We start from the raw sequence: 18,035 nt of genomic DNA, 5'->3' as shown, positions 1-18,035 counted from the left end.
TTAAAAATGAACAGATGTCTTCAAAGCTACCTTCAATACCAGTTTCATTAGTTGAACAGAATGTTAAGGAAACTGAGCACCGACATTCCGTAAAATTCTCGATCTTGTGAACACCAACGCAAAATTTGAGAAAACATGGACAGACAAACAAGGATGCAACCAACACAGGCGCTGATGTTATTATTCGGCCATGATCTGCAAAATGTCGACCCCACTTTCACGTTTAAAACGTGTCGGTGAAGATTGCCAAAGAATGCAACTTGGATATATTTTTTCGCCGTGTGTATGGACGGCACTGGCGACTGAAGGAAGAAAGAAAGAACATGAACTAGCAAATTTAGAACCCTTGTTGCGTTGGCCTGCCGGTATTCCCCGATCATATGCATTCAAAGCAATGCGGAAGCCCTTCAGGAAAACATAGGCAGCCTATTCGCGCATATTCGACGAAGAAGGATCGCTTTTTATTTCTGGCATAAGAACGCTGAACTTTCCTTTTTCAAGTTATTTTCATCTGTAGGCGCCGTGGCAATAGTGTCTCACACTCTTCAGCCATCGTTTCATGCATTTCACGTGATGACGCGTCCTTATATTACCCTATTTTTACACACTTTAACTCGCACTTTGAACATACGACGTGCGGGACAAAGTTATCGATTTAGACTTTATACGGAACGTGACGTGAGAAAAGTGACATGTTTTGCCATGTATTTCACGAATTTCATCGCTCAATGAGTTCCTGATGGCGGCAAGAGGGACACGTTTGTTCCACAAATGTTAACGTATGTGTAGTTATTTATTTTTTGGTACCTTTTTGCCGGCCGGCGGCTGGAACGCGCTTCGCGCGGGCGCAGTGCGTACTGTGAGTGGTGGTCTTTCGTCGTCCGTTACCGTCTTCGAATCGTCGCGAAGCGAACCGTCCATGAATCGTTCACGCGACGAAGGAGCACCACTAGTACAGCAGGCACTGCGCCTGCGTGAAACTCTCCAGCCGCCGGTGGCGCCGAGCGGCCGCCACGCGCTTCGATGCTCCCTTTAACAGTGGACCGCTGTGTACTACATACATGAGAAAAAAGTCAGTATGCAGAAAAAAATGACAAAAAGTACACATCATAACTTCAAGACAGTGCAAACAAGGTTCAAATATGTACATAAAGAAAATTTCAAATATACTACGAGAAATTAACTGAATCACAAACGAAAGAAATAAACGCAATTAATGTATTGGTATAAAAGATGAAACATTGGAGAGTTGTAAATATATGCTTCGTAGCTCAAAGACATCGAATCTACGTCCGTACTTTTTTTTTTTCTTTTGCAAGCTAGTTTAACAATGTTGGTAATGTGCCCCTTAACATTTGCTTTCCATAGGCCGTGCGGCATTTGTCAGCTTTCCATACCTAGGGATGGCGTGTGTGGTATGTAGGGAAACTTTTTGCCAACCTTGATTTCAGAAGAAACTTTTTATTTCTCGTTTACAACATACGTTGTTAACGTTGTTACTTCCGGCTACGTTAACAACTTACGTTGTTAACGTAGCCGGAAGTTGTATGCGACCGTAGAACCGGCAACGGACCCGGCCTTCAGTATAAGAAGTTGATTCTACATTCTGTTCGTAAATTCGAGAAATTTGTGAAATCTGGGGCCTAACTTAAAAGGCTTTTGAACGTATCGTACCAGGATAGCATGTGGCGAGGGCGCGCCATAGTGCACTGGGGACATCTGAGAGTCACGATGAGGGAATGTGGCGACAAACAGCTAGGCTTGTGCTATCGGACCATCGACGTGGTGAAAATATCTTTACGTCACTGCTTTAGTTTCCCATATTAGTGGCCTTTCCCAAAACTATCGTCGCGGTGCCAAGAAAAATTACTCCATCGCCCCTATGCAGGCACGGGTTCGATTCCTGTCAAGTGAAAACTTATATATTTGTTCTTTTTTAACGCGTGTTTCATATGTGAAGAAAATCGCTCCTGCAGGATCCCTCAAGGTGGCGTAAGGGTTATGAAAGAAAAAAAAAAATGATATCCATTCGTTTGTAGCGCAAATCTACCAAGAAATAAGGAAAAGCTTTTCCTCTCAGAAGGAAAAGCTTCCCAGTTGACGAAAAATTCGTCCTAGAAATTCGTACGGATTTCCAGGAAGACTTAGGATTTCATTGTAGCTTTGTGCTACAAACAGGCGCATATTAATCTTTCCTTTCATTTCATACGTATCGAAGAAGTGGCTCGTATGCATACGAGCTCAGACAGGCAGCTAGCCAAAAGTGGGTATATGAGAAGCCAAAGAAATGGCTCTCTCATTTAAAAAGCTATCATGTTCAGCTCATAGGTTTCAACTGCTCCTGGCACGTGTCTTTACAGATGCGCTTTGGCCCATTGAAAAACTGGGCCTGTTTTCGAAAGAAAAAGAAAAGTTCTTACGCTAGAACTGTTCTTACGACAAAGTTTTTCGCTTCAGTGACGATTCAGAGTCAGACCGGCATGTGGATGCAACCGGAAGATGCTCACGCATCCGTCGCGGGTGTTGCGTCCCTCGGCGTAACTACCCGGCACGAGAAGACACAGTCAGCACGCGCTCTTTTCGAGCGCGACGCTTACTTGCATTGGCAGCGACCCAAATATGTGGGCGCAGCGTGCTCCCAAAGTTCGCGACACCGCCGGAGGAAGCCGATATATCGGCTGTCGCGTGAGGCCGGGTCTTCGGGTAACTCGTCGCCACTGACTCAAGATGACAGCCGTCGAAGACTGCCGCCACAGGCAGCATGCTCCTTCCCTTCGCGCGTGCGAAGAGAAGCAGCATCTCACGAGCGAGTTGTCGAAAATGACGGGGTTATCGGTTTATTGTTATTGTCGCTGGTTTTTCATCGACTTCACGTGGAAGCGATCGCTCCAACTCCCGTTATTAAGCTGCGGAACACGCCGTGGTACGCTTGCAGCTGCGCTTGAGTTTTGATATGCTAAGTTTCCTCTCCCCCGAGCATAGCTCGGCAAAAAAGTTGGAGCTCACTCGGACTCACTCAAAAGATATATTCTGCTCTGAGGGCTCACTCGGACTAAGACTCATCAAAATTGTCTTTAACAGGACTCACTCGGACTCAGACTCGCTAAACTTTGTCTCAACCAGAATCACTGGGACTCAAACTGACCAACATATTACTAAGCCGGACTCTCTCAGACTCAGACTCGCGGCTTGAATTGAGTCTGAGTGAGCCTGAGTGAGTTGACTCATGAGTCCGTGAGCGTAAAACTAGCTTTTTTCGATCTTGGTGTCAATGCTCTTTAATGCCATTATCTCATATAATCGGTGCTCTGCGATGCGCCTCTTGATCTTATACCTTCAAGTACGAGTTATCAGTAATCCAGTAAGGACATTTTTATGAAATACCCGACTCACATGAGATATTTTTATCAATAACTGTCCGTGTGTGTGTGTGGGGGGGGGGGGGGGGAGGGGGGTCATGACACCCCTCACAATTCACGTCCCTGACCAATAAATATTGAGGTGGGCATGAACGTGAGTGCGTTGAGATATGTGATAATAGACTTCAGTATAAACGTAAGCCGATATCAGGCTGACAGTAATGCTGAAGATGAGTAGATAGGACCATACTAAATTCCATACCATACTAAAAGGCCGGCAATAATATGTGAAGCTCACTCAGAGTCACTCAAAAAATATATTTTGCGCTTAGGGCTCACTCGGACTCAGACTCACCGATATTTTCCTTAACCGGACTCACTCGGACTCAGACTCACTAAAAATTTCCTCAAGCGGACTCACTCGGAATCAAACTCACCAAAATACTAATCACCCGGACTCACTCAGACTCATACTCACGGGCCCCATCTGAGTCTGAGTGAGCTTGCCGACCTTTGTGCCCGAGTACAAAGTTAAGACATCAGAACTTGATCTACGAAAGGGAATTCTGCGATGAAGCTGATTTTCTTCTCCGCCTAATAATATAGCTTAAAATTATTGACTGGGTGTTCCAAACCCGAGATTGCAAATTTTCTTTCGCGCTTGTGGATCTCACTTTGTACGGAACGAAAGCTGAGCTATAGGGAACCCAAGCTCAAGTTTGGGCATGACGCTCGCGAGGCCGAGCTATGCGTCACTGGAGGCATACGCTGCCCGCGAAGGCAGTTTGTTGCCGATTTGGCAGCGGCGGCGGCAAGGACACGTGCGCGCATGCGCTCCTCATTCGGCCCGAGCACTGCTAGTGTTGTGGCCGTGGGCATTCCCAGTGGCGATGAGAGCAGTGGCGCCGCTGGACGTTGCTTTGAAAGCCTATAGCTGGTAGGTATTCGTAATGAGAGAAGGTAAGGCGCGCAGACGCGGACACAAAAGAACTGATCGAAGCAACACAAACGCCAACCGTCATCTGAAAGGGCGCACTGTGACGGAAAAGGTGGACATAACACTTATCCAAGGTAAATTTAAATGGTAGCGAAGCTTCCATAGAAGCCCACACGTTCAGAAAATGGCTGCTCATCAGCTGCTCATGGGGCTTAGCGCCATCTCTGTGAGGAGGGAACACTTCCGGCGGAACAAAAATAAAGCGGATGTGACGCAATATCCGGTAAAAAATTGACGTCATTTTGTTGGCTCTAGCGCGATATTTGACCTCAAAATATTCTTCTTAGGACCCTGATCGCTAAGGACTCGCGCTACGGCGAACCGGCAAGCCCTTGGCGAATGCGCTTGAAGCCAACGCTAGCTAAACTAATATCGACCCGTGACTAAACAGCGGTGTTTAAGTGTAGCGTCGTGCAATTCGCCTTGGTTTTACCAGGAAACTTTATTCTTTGAGCTTTTATTCTGTGTTCGTGTAATCTTCCACAGCGTGAATAAAGTAGGCAACAGCGTACCTCTCATGTTTGCAGCGTTGCTTATTTGCTTCGCACATGCGCAGGGGACTTAAAGAGCGCATTGCATGTGTGCTTCACTTCTAACGAGAAGAAATGACGCCTGGTCACGCCAAAATAATGATATTTCAGTTTTATTGAATGGTCACAATAACGCAATTACACACCCTACACAATGAGCAAGAAATGTCATAATAAGTACAAAAAGTGCGTAGACTGCGTGGACTATGTTTTGCCTTTTGTTCCGATAAATTAACCTTACGTGTAACATATCAAGACATGCGAATTATAGTGATTGTAGCGCGATAGATAACATAGCGATCTGCTCACCGATAACAGGAAATATAGTAGGCACCGCGTGTTCACGAAGAAAACCGGGCATGGAATACTGATCCATGAAAATCCAGCAAGCACAATACTCCGAACCGTTGCCCCGGTGTCTTATCTAGAAGAGACGGCTCGCCAGGCTTACGCGTGTTGCTATTGCATCCTTGGAAAACCACATCGTTTCCGCGAGTGCCGAGGAAAGCGTTCGACATGAAATGTTAGCCGCCTCGTGCTGTTGTCCGTTGAACACCGTAGCCAACACGTTCACCAACGATGAAACGCACCTCGCAACTTCGCGCACACCAAAATCAAATTCTCACCACATTAATTCACAGAACGCATGGAAGTGCAAAACACCAGAACACCTGAGGGGACGTGTCGTCGCAGACGAACTCACAAGCGCGCCTTTCCATGCACTGCAAGGGCTGCCCTGAATGACAATGACGTGCGCCTCTCTTCAGGGGGCGCTAAGAAAAAGGTTTTTCGTAAGAATTAAACACTGTCGTACATTCTTGGCACATTGCACCTACATAATATTGTTCCGAAAATAAATGTAATTTGTAAAACGTAAACATTGCTTTACGATTGAATAAAACTTAGTTTCTCGCTATTAGTGTTTGTTCCCTCCAAACATAGTCGCGCTTCAATCGCAGCACGCATAATTCCCCTTGCTGGTGTCGTTGGCAATAGGTTCTGAACCGTTTTTCGCCCGAAGCTTCGCGACCTATTTGAATCGACCTTGACTTATCTGCGCATGCTCGGATCTGGAATACAGCGCCACTTGTCAATCAGGCACACGTGCTGGTCTACGAGAGAGATGACTATTTCATTTCATTTCTTCTTTATGCAAGTTAATCGAAGGCTGGCTGACGCACGGGCTTCCACAATACTATTTGTATTCCAAGCCTCGACCGTTAGATGCGCTTCTTCGTTCTCGCGCGTGTATGAAACTGCGGGTTCGTCGAATTTTGGCACGCGTTTACAATATCGTCAATGCAGCGAAAGACTAGATGGCAGTCCCCTCGTTTAACGATAACGAACGCAGTAAGGCTCACGCGGTCACATTGCTGCTTAAACGGCACGTGCGTTCACGATACGCGGCATGCTTCAAAGCGTCAGTTCGCTTATGCAGTGCTTGCTACAATTACGACGAAACAGGGGCCGGATACGCGAAGCTTTTTGCCGCTCACGTTTTGCCAGTCATGCCTGCGTAGCCATTTGCACACTGCCACCAATGCCATTACGGATTCTGGACAGCGAAGTCCCACTAAACGTGTTCCACCAACTGTCCCACACATCTTTCATACACATTCAAACGAGTAAGTTGGATTGTTATACTGTGGCTGTATGTATGCGTAACGAGTGCGTGCTTTGGCGGCATGCGACAAAATGGTTTGACAGTTACACACAACTAAGGTTAGGAGCCGAAGGAAATTGAACGTTTGTAATGAGAAAGGGAATAGAATAAATGGAATAGAACAATGTGAAAATTATGCATCTACAGTGTTCGCGATAACACATTACAAGCAACGGAGTTAACGTTAACGCATCATTTTATTTTTTTTTTGTAACTTATAAATGTGCTCGTTGCCAAGTTCGAAACTGTAACGGGTTACGTACTAATTCTAACGCATTAACTTCTTTCGGTAACGTGAGGGGTCACATCGCTGGTTACATTTTATCCCAAAGACCTCCTGTGTTCATTCAACGCGTTCACTATAGCTCTTACTGAATGTAAGTACGGAAGTGCCATCCAGAGCGCCACGCGAGCTCCTATTTACCATAGCTACGGACGCATTTACTCAAAAGTGAGGCGCTCTCTCCGATGACAACTCTGGTGACGTTAATACTCTAGCACCGTTAATGATGAACTTTGTTTTCAATATAAATTGTGCGTCTTTTTATTTGCAACTGCGGCTGCATTTTTGTTTATTTAGTCACGATCAGTCTCTCCATTTCCCGAACTCACAATTTTCGTGGCGGTTTGAAAAAAGAAAAATGAGAAACCCGTATTTGTTTCTACAAACATCTTTTTCCACCGAACGACGTGACTGAAGAAGTTCTTTACTGCTGCAGCATTTGGCACCTTTAATTTGCTGGTATGGGCATGTCGAAGATTTTTGGACATCATATTTTTTTTCATAACTATTTATTCTAAATTTGTTGAGAGTTAGGCAAAACTTTCTTTGCACTGCAGTTAGCACATATGAAGAAGTTTCGTTTTTTGTGCAATTTCACGTTGAGAAGATGGCGTAACCGTGTAACTCTTCAGGCGGCGACTTTAGACCACTAGTAATAATACAACACATTTCTGTGAATTTGTTCCATTAAATCAGTGTTTCAGGTAAAATACTTTTGTTTGGGCTGATATGTACTATTCAAAATATAATCTTTATAAAACTGTCCTTCTGGGTTGCTGCAACGAAGACACGCTGCCGAAAATTTCTTACCATGAAGTAACGATGAAGTAACGTGCGTTACTTTTCTTTTTTAAGGCTTATGGTAACGTGTTACGTTAATTAAGAGGTAACGTAGGACGGTAACGCTCTCCTTTTTTGGATCGTAACGAGTAACGTGTTGGTTTCGTGCTACAAACGGGTGGTTGTCTATTTTCCCCTTTCTTAAAGAGTCACGTAATTAGTCACTTAAAGAGTCACGTAATTAGTCACAATTAGTCACGGGCCCGGTTGCTACCCCCTGGCTACGCCACTGGGCTAAACATAAAGTATCCATGCTTGCCCACGGTCCTGCGTACGCCGTAACGTTTGGTTTTATTTGAGGCGAGTTTTTATTGTAGCTTGGACATGGAAATAGACGACAGCATCACAAAAAAAAAGAAAGAAAGAATATATACAGCCACGGCCGGGCTAGACCGCACGCGCGCTTCGAGCGCGCGCGTGCAGTCTAGCCCGGTCGTGATACAGCATGCTATAGAGCACAGCTTCAAATCGCCGAAGATGTCAAAGGTATGCGTTGCAGCTTTCTGCTGTGGTAATGCTGTCACCGTAATCGTTTCGTAAATCCGCATTTTCTCTCCTTTATTTCCTGATTATCTTTCTGAGTACCCCAACGTTGCCTAAGTGGTGAGGTTATGACAGTTTTTTTTCTTTTATTTTACCAAGTAAGTCTCTATTTCTGTCTGCTATTCATTTTTTTGTCGTTTTTTTTCTTAATGTTCAGCTTCCCGTATTTCTCGTTATTTCTTCAGAATCTTCAGACTCGCGTTTCATCTCCTCAGATTTCCGTACCCGCAGAGTACGGAAATTGGAAGCGCTGAAGAATGAAGCGGCAGGTGAATCGATTCCCGCCACTCCTTGAATCGAGAAATCCGTCACTGAGGCGGCAAGGCACTGGTTGTTGTTAAGTTCCAATGCGGCGAACCATGTTTTACAACGAACATAAAAAATTCCCATCACATTTATGCTGTCGTTTCGTGTAAAAAAGAAAAAAAAACTCTGCAGCATGTGACACCCTCGGCAACCCTTGAAGGCGAAAGCCTGGTTTACACTCGGTAATGCAATAAGTTATAGAATCGGGGACCAGATTTCTTGCAAGGCATAACCAGCCGCAGTGTGACAGACACGTTTGTATTGTTACCCGTCCCCCCCCCCCTCGAATGCTTTCTGCTCGTCACTTGCTGTCGCATTTCCAATTTCCTCCGGGATCGGCCCACCAGTTTTCTGTACCTCGCAACGCGACGTTGAAATATAGGAATCTAAGGCTTTCGCCTTAAAAGCACACGACTTGAAGTATCGCTGGATTACCATATTTAGGGGTCCCACCTAGTATGTCGCAGTCTCTCGGCGAGCCATAATCAATGTGGAAAAGCTGACTTTTCGTTTCGACTCCTAACTTGGGATGGGATGGGGCTCATTCGGCAAGCACTATCAAATCATGAATGGTAGTCTACCACTATCCCTCAAGAGGAAGGTATATAACAGCTGCATCTTACCGGTACTTACCTACGGAGCAGAAACCTGGAGACTTACAAAGAGGGTTCAACTTAAATTGAGGACGACGCATCGAGCGATGGAAAGGAAAATGATAACCTTAAGAGACAGGAAGAGAGCAGAGTGGGTCAGGGAACAAACGGGGGTTAAGGACATCATAGTTGAAATCAAGAAGAAGAAATGGATATGGGCCGGGCACGTAGCACGTCGGCAGGATAACCGGTGGTCATTAAGGGTAACTGACTGGATTCCAAGAGATGGCAGACGCGTGAGGGGGCGGCAGAAAACTAGGTGGGTAGATGAGATTAAGAAGTTTGTAGGTATAACGTGGCAGCAGAAAGCGCAGGACCGGGTTGATTGGCGGAACATGGGAGAGGCCTTTGCCCTGCAGTGGGCGTAGACGGGCTGATGATGATGATGATGATGATGATGATGATGATGATGATGATGATTTACTGTCTTCATTCACAGGGCAAGGCACAAAATTCAAGGAAAGCTTATCACGAACCCTCAGTCCTCGCATCTTTGATGTGTTCAATCTGTTCGCAATGCTGCAGGATTGAGCTGCGAGCCAGTCATAACAAGACCAGTCATAACAAGATGGGCGCACATCGTGTACGCGCCTAACAATCGGTTTGGCGATCGCAATTGGGAGTAAGGCCGCATGCTCTTCTTCCCGTTGTAAAAAAAAAAAAACAAAAACAAAATTCGGAAACATTTAGTCTGCCCCGTTAGAGCCTAGGATATTCTCAATTAACCTACGCGGCTGCACAGATTAGAAGACGCCAGCACAGTGGGTTGCACAAGTGTCGCAGTGCAGTCGCTTGTGCACCGACGCTGAAAAGCAGAAGACGGCAGATCAAACAACTTAACCGAGTAGGTATATACAGTGCTTGTGCGGAGGTGCGTATACAGCTTACACACGCACACATGCACACGTTTACAGACACTGTAAGTCGTATTATGTACTCTAAAGAACCGATGGCTTGAACAAAAAAGTAATAATAAAGACCGCTCGCGTATCTGTCGAATAAATCTTCTCGGCATGCAGTATTGGACAATTGCTTGACACCCTTGCGTGAAGAACAGCAAATCGCTTTCAGTATACCTTGGCGCCCTGACTAATGACTAGGGCTTGTGCTCTAATCAATTTGCTCCGTAGGTGCCCAAGTTGACATTAAGCTATGATTAACTGGGCAGCTCTACATCTATATATTCCGTTTTCAGGAGCAGCCACAAAGCAAACGGGCGTGCTTGTGCAGATATGTAGTTAGGATAGAAAAGGAAGCGTCATCGGTTGTGTACCTGGGCTCTGTGAAGTAAAGAGAAGGAAAAAGTGGTTCAGTGACATACAAAGCAATGTTGAAACGCAGTAGACCTTGAGTAATGATGTACAATTGTGGAAGTTTTTATGTAGTATTTGTGCACGCGTGTCTTTGTTTGAGGAGTTTCTTATTGTTAACGACCTGCTTGGCACCTGAATAAAGGTCGGACTGTGTGGTACATTTATGTATTTACATATTCGCGCGCAGTATGCGCTATTGTAACTCACACGCCACACTGTCTGGTGATTATTCCGACACCTTAGACTCAGAGAAACATATTGCAGCAAAATATTGTTATTGGTATGATGGGCAGCGGGTTTGCCTGTGCGACCATCTGAACATCTTTGGTGAAACGTCTAGGAGAGTGCGTAGGGATACAGTATGTACAGTCGTGAGCAATATGAGAGGTAACACTGAAATTACCTTTGAAAGGCCACAGCGGCTAAATGCAGTTGGCAAGCTTAAAAACTCAAAAAGAAACAAGCGGAAACAAGCCAGTCCTTAGACCGGCTGGCTACCCTGTGCTGGGGGAAGGGGTAAGGGGGAGAAAAGGTGATAGAAGATAGATGTTACAAAAAAAGGGAGAGCAAGAAAAGGAAAAAGAGCAAAAAAAAGGAGAGGAGATTACGACACTGCTTAGAGTCTGTCTCTAAGACCAGTCGTCCGCAAGAAGAAAGTGTTCATAACAGTAAGCGCTCAAGCGGAAAGGTATCTCTCGCAATTCAATGTGTCACGTCCATATCGGTACAGGACAAATAATCGTTGATTAAACACGAACTTGGTGTTCCCTGTCATATTGCTCACGACTGTACATCTGGAAAGGGAATCAGCAAAACAGATGGGCATTGGGCGTTGGGCATGTGCTTAAGGCGGGGATTGAAATTCGTACCGACACAAACAGTAAACTGCCTGCTACCGTAAGAGTTATAAACATGCCTAGTTCTGCTTTGAGACTAAACAACACGCTAGCACAGAAAAAAAAAGAAAAAAAAAGGAACCAAGAACGCGCGTAAAGAGGACGACGGCTCACGAACTAGGCTTTAGAGCCTCTTACGTAGTTTGTTTTGACACGTATACCGCAAATATATTAAAACGAGAACCAGATGGCAAACTTGCGGGTAGACACCTCATCCTCACCCGGGGTCAGGGAGGTGACATATGAAAGCGGCTAAAGAAGGCAAAGTTTTCATGCCCGCGCCCAAGCTCGAGGGTGCGCGGGCGACGGGAGCATGGCAAAGAGAGCTCTAGCAGACCCTCCTCTGACTGCTTACTATGCAAAAAGGCAACGTTGTATACATAGAAAGTGAGGTAACAGTATTGCAAATGTGAAGTTAGCGTCTTTCGTGTAGCTACACACACACACACACACACACACACACACACACACACACACACACACACACACACACACACACACACACACACACACACACACAAGCGCGCGCGCGCACGCACGCACGCATGCACACACACACATACAAACGCGCGCGCATGTGCGCATTTTTGTTTGAACATTTTTAAACGAGCTTGTTGCATTCCCATGCATTCCCACTGGAATGTTGGTGACGTCTACCACGTGACAAATGTCTGAGAAAAGCATTTCAGCTATAGTCGGGCATGTAGTTCTCTTTTAAAAGGCACCGCCGACACCGTAAAGAAATGTTAATGGCACAAAAAGCCCTCTCGAGCTCCAATGGCTCATATTTCCGAGCCTCTTTGGAAAGCCTAATGGATCTCAGAGGGGGACGTGACAGGCACCATAGTGAACCCGTCAAAAGTGACGTCGTCATTCAGGGCGGCGGCGGGCGTGCCATCGAGGCGAGCATTGTGCGCTACTCGTGACCGGCAGGCGAACTACTCAACAACAATGAAACGCAACCGGGGCCCACTTTGTTACGAGGTCTACACGCGCTGCAGCTTTGTGCGCTCACCCTTTGTTCGTTTTGATGCGTTCGCTTTGCGCAAAAACTCGCGAATTTGAACGACCGGAGAAAAGAAAGAAAAATGCTACAAAAATAGGAGAAGCGCAAATGAGGCGTGCAAGAGCGAAAGGCCAAGAAGAAAAGGCGAAGCCGGAGGCCAGGAAAGGCGAAACGGAGAGACGAGAGAGAATAATCTTAGCACATGCAAAGTGAACAACTCATTGTGTGCATGTGTGTCTCTACTAATGCCGTCCTTCGTGCAGGCACGCGTGTGCGCTGGTTTCGAATGAGTCCGAGTACTGGCGGTTCGTTCCCCCTTGTTGTTCCGAGTCATTGGCGTAACGCGAGCCCGGCTCGTCAGAAACGCAGCTCCCGCCAAGGCGCTCCCCGCTCTGCTGGAGAAGGCGGCAGCACCGCGGTGCAAGCGAGAGCGTGACTTCGTACGGTTGTCGTCTCCTTGGAGCCGCCAAGGTCGTGCTTTTCCGTGTGCTCGGGCCGACGGACAATTTGCGAAACGAGCCCTCGAGGCGCGCGCGTACGCACGCAGCGGCATTTTGTCCAGGTACTACAGTTTTTTTACATCGGAGTATCGTCGGAATGTTGACCACAATGACTCCGCTTCCGCAGCATTGCTGGCGGTTCTCAAGAAGCAGTGAGGCAGAAAATAGGCGTCACCTGGTTGGCGCATGTTCTCAAGCGACGCCGTCGCACAGAAGACAAATTGCAATGCTCAGCGGAGTTTCTGCAATGACGTAGTATTTACATCAAACCACTTCTTGCTATTCTGGCACCCTTCGCCTCAAGTGCTGGGGCTCTCAATGCTTTTCGTTTAACGCTGCTCGGTATCTTGGTGTGAAACTTTGCTTGCGTTAAAATGCAGGTGTTTCTTTGCAACGATTTGTGTCATTCTTGAAATTAGTACTAATTATTGAAATTAGTACTAATTTCGGAATGAATGTCTCGAAACGTATGTCCGTGAAAATAATTTTATAACATGCCTCACAACACCTTGAAACCTTACCATGTAATGTATCTCTGTTTATATATGTGTAGAGCAACAGTTCGCGGGGGACAGTGGCGGCGCTCGTGTCTAATGTTCGAAACACGGGTTCGTATTGCCCAAGGAGGTTGAAAAAGAACCTCCTTGGTATTGCCTGCCTCGACATAGGGTCATTCCACGCCAAACGTCCCAGACATGGCGCTCGACCCTCTCCAATTGTATTGTAAAAAATTGTGGACATTCATATCAATGCACTATTTGCCCTCGGAAAGTATTTTTTGAAAAAAAATTTTTCTTGTCTGTTACAGTGATTTGAATTTTGCCGTAGTGGGTGAAACATAGGTTGCGAAAAAAATTTTTAAAAATTCTACGAACATTACAGACAAAATAGAACTATATGACATGGCCGGATAGTTGGCAGTAAGCGTGTCAAAAAAGTATTGAAGTCGATGACCGAGTAGTTTCGAAGTGGAAGGGGCGCAAACATTGAAAAATGTGTGAAATGCCCCACGTTCAGGCACATGTAGAGTGGTGGTGCAGTCCAAGTAAAAATGCACGCTTGGTCTCGTTGGGAAGAGTAAACAAAGGAGATTTATTTGTGAAAGTTTAATCGGAATGTTTTTGGTTTTAGGCGAGAAACAAAAATTTATGTTGAGCGTTCGCGGCGTGCCTGGGCGCGGGCCCGTAAGTCCGCTTCACTGCGCCGCACTGTTCCTTGGGGCAACGGAAGTATGCAGCGCCCACGCGGGTGGCACGATCGTGTGCTGCTGTGAGCTTTCACGTTGCTGAAAACTTGCAAACAGTGTATATGGCTGGCAGAATGTTTCGGAAGGGCACTAAAGGCTGCCGGGTAGTAGTCGGAGCAGAGCACGATTTCATTGCCACGTCACTAGGCGCAGAGGTTGGGTTGTGTTTTCGATCTCTGCGGAGGTTGCAGTTTTCACTTCCGTTGCCGACGTATGGTCTTCGCCACTTGAAATGCCTGTGTTGCTGAGTGTGTGGTGAGCCCGGCATTAAGAGTGGTCAGTCATGATGGCACGAAATGGTGAAACGTGCGCGTACCTTTGAGAGAGATTGCACTCAAACCTTGCTGAGAGCTCAACTTTCTTCCACGCTGCATGCGATGCCTTCATCTTAGTAATCGCCTTGCGATTATTAAGCGAAGGCGATAGACATTTAAAAGGACGAAGCCGCCTTAAAGGCGGCTTCATCCTTTTGTATATTTATCGCTTTCGGTTTCCTTTGTACAGGCTCTCCGTCTAAAATATGACACAATAGCACGGTTCACGGTTCGCAATGTTTATCTTACGCACTGCCAAGGGATATATTTATCGCTTTCGGTTTCCTTTGTACAGGCTCTCCGTCTAAAATATGACACAATAGCACGGTTCACGGTTCGCAATGTTTATCTTACGCGCTGCCAAGGGATGCGGCCGAAAGACGAACCTTCGAGTGCCGCGTGCTCGCTCGGCGACGCGATCACCGGAGCAAAGTTCACATCTGCCGAAGATCCGAGCGTAAGAATACGTAGCACCATTCGGCTCCGAGGCACGAATGGCGCGAGTCACGTTCAAGCGAGCTGGCCAAAAAAAAAAAAAAAAAAAAAAAAAACGAATTATAAGTGTATTCTCGGTACCTTAGGAGGGTGTCAACTTGAGCTTGTTGGCATGGCTTCATCTTCGGAAACTCGGTACCTGTTAGCCACTTTTATTATATAATAATATACCTTAAACGACCCTCCCTCGTTTTCCCTGACACTTCGTCGGCGGCACTGCGGAAAGCCGCAGAATGCGTGTCGAAACGTGAAAAATCACAGCAGCACACGATCGTGCCACCCGCGTGGGCGCTGCATACTTCCGTTGCCCCAAGGAACAGTGGCGGCGCAGTGAAGCGGACTTACGGGCCCGCGCCCAGGCACGCCGCGAACGCTCAACATAAATTTTTGTTTCTCGCCTAAAACAAAAAACACTCGATTAAACCTTTCACAAATAAATCTCCTTTGTTTACTCTTCCCAACGAGACCAAGCGTGCATTTTTACTTAGACTGCATCACCACTCTACAGGTGCCTGAATGTGGAGCATTTCACACAGTTTTCAATGTTTGCGCCCCTTCCACTTCGAAACTACTCGGTCATCAACTTCAATACTTTTTTGACACGCTTACTGCCAACTATCCAGCCATGTCATATAGTCCTATTTTGTCTGTAATAGTCGCAGAATTTTTAAAAAATAATCAAAATGGGCGCAGAATTGCAGCATTGCTTCACCACAAAGCACATCGTGAGACAAAGTAGTGGTCGTCAATGGACGATAATAAGATAGTGCCATTCCTTTTCCAGTACACAGCAGGTATTTAAGGCGTTCCGTAAAGTATTGTATTTTTTAGAGTATTTTTTCGCAACCTATGTTTCACCCACTACGGCAAAATTCAAATCACTGTAACAGACAAGAAAAAAATTTTTTTTCCAAAACATACTTTCCGAGGGCAAATAGTGCATTGATATGAACGTCCACAATTTTTTACAATACAATTGGAGGGGGTCGAGCGCAATGTCTGGGACGTTTGGGGTGGAATGACCCCATAACGAGAGCGCGTTGCTTGCGGGCGGTGATGAATGTTTCGTTTAATTTGTCTGTTCTAAGTATCTATAACATCGTGTAACCAAAGCGTACAGGATAATAGGAATCCGGTGGCCTTTACCTCACGCCCCCGGACTATACGGTTTCCTGATGAATGTGACACTTCAACGAGCTCAATCAGGGAAAACGAGTAGAAGGCCGTCAAAGACGTGGCAAGCTCAAGACGTCGTGTCCACGTATCTCAGGGGAGAGGCGGTACGTTGTTGAGGCGCGCGATGGCACCCGTGCAGTTCACTTATCGTGCCAGGCCTCTTTTCTTCAGCCACCAACACTCCTCCGTTTGCGTGCCCCGCTATTTTTATAACCGCGCCCAGTTCCAAGCTGTGGACGCTAACACTGGTTGTGCCTCTTGTAGAACTGCTTTGAGCGAACTCCAAGCCCCTCGGTTTAGTTCCAGCGTTCGCCTCGCAAGAAAGAAAGCAAAGAATGAACGCAAGCGTTAACCCAGTGGCCCGGCCCCTCTGCCCCAAACAAGCGACGGCTATAAATGCGCGCATCTGGCGCACGCTGCATACGCACTGCGTGCGCAGTCACCTCTCTCTACGTCTTGTGTATAGGCCATTGCACGCTTTTTCAGCGGGCGCTCGCCGCGCACGGCTTGTTTTTAAGAAGGGGAGCTAGGACGGGACTTGTCAGCTCGTGCTGCAACGCTTGCGTTATGCGTTCAACGGCAACCCTAACAGCGCTTCGGCGCTGAACGAACCCTGCACGTCAATTTGTACGCCACCTACCGGTCTGTGAGTCCTCGGCGCGTGTGGTTGACGCGCAGAAAGAAGGAGATCCGTCGGGGAACGACCACGTATTTGGAGAACGCTAAATGTGAATATATACTTCTCGAAAAAAAAAAAAAAAGAAAGCGCACAGACAAGCAGACACAACAGCCGTTTTGTTATTATCTTTCCTCGCAGCGGATGAACACATAAAAACCTTGTCGATAAATCTCATAGGGAAGGAAACAGTAGCGAGAGCTTTAAACAATGGCGGCCTTTTAAAATGAAGATAGCTTTTGTGAGATAATCCTCGGTAACATGGCTATAGAATGTGTGTTAGAAACGATCGCACTGGTTCGCATGATTATGCTCTTGATCTGAAAAGTAATCGTATTGAATCAGTTTTACTAAAACAATGTGAGGCCGAATGGGTAGTAAATAAGGCTTATAACGTTGACAAGATCAAGAGGTTTTGCTCTCGTCGTAACGTTGGTTACGACGACATTCCCCAATCGACTTGATGGAAAAGGCGCGCTGACAGACACGGACTAAGCAAAGAAGAAACGACGACACAAGCGCAGTGCTTCTTTCCCTATAGTCCGTATCTGGGTGTGCGACTTTTCCATCTAGATGAAGACATACCAACTAGCCCAAATGTCTGTTTTGCTTAGTCATGTACTCATGCATCGCTTGAAGCCTTCACCTTCCAGAGAACTTCTGGCGTGTTTGGTGTACCAGTTCATAAGATGTTACTGGGCGTTGGAAGGAAAGGCATTGCATTAATACACGCTTTCGGTATCTTACTGTACATCGCGCAGGTCCATAAGAAAATTATATAATTTTGCAACTTAGAATAACGTCAACCAACTAAAATAAAATGTTGTCAGCGAAACGCTGGTTGCAGCGATAGACTGTTCTCTATTGAATGCACTTATACTTACCTATATTGTTCGTATTTTTATTCATTTCGTTGTGGGTTTCAAGTGCCTTAACTAACGCGTCTGCGTGAAAGTGCTCAAGCAAGTATTGAGCGCCAGTGGTTGTCCGCGTCAGTGTTCAAGTGATGTAAATGCCGATGACACGCCTAGAATGTATAAGTGAATTACGACGAGTTGGGATCCAGTCAGCCTAATAGCAGCAATTGCACTTGAACAGATGCGGTTGCAATCATACTGTCACTACATCTAAAAGCCTCGAAACTGTGCCATGTGGCACATGCATCAAGGGCCTCTGAGGATTGTAATTTTGCACGGAGAACATTCCGATAGGATGGCGATATTTATAACTGATGACACT

At 46.2% G+C, this 18,035-nt stretch overlaps 1 protein-coding gene across 2 annotated transcripts in view; it reads left to right on the top strand.

The window, feature by feature from the left end:
- Nucleotides 1–18,035, top strand: part of LOC119398069 (basic salivary proline-rich protein 2) — a 104,505-nt gene that overhangs the window by 5,057 nt on the left and 81,413 nt on the right. The window lies entirely within an intron of this gene.

Source organism: Rhipicephalus sanguineus, chromosome 1, assembly GCF_013339695.2.
Source record: "Rhipicephalus sanguineus isolate Rsan-2018 chromosome 1, BIME_Rsan_1.4, whole genome shotgun sequence".
In the NCBI taxonomy this organism is placed as follows: Eukaryota; Metazoa; Arthropoda; class Arachnida; order Ixodida; family Ixodidae; genus Rhipicephalus; species Rhipicephalus sanguineus.
Note: the sequence above shows the minus strand (reverse complement) of the source record. Positions and strands in the feature narration are given on the sequence as shown.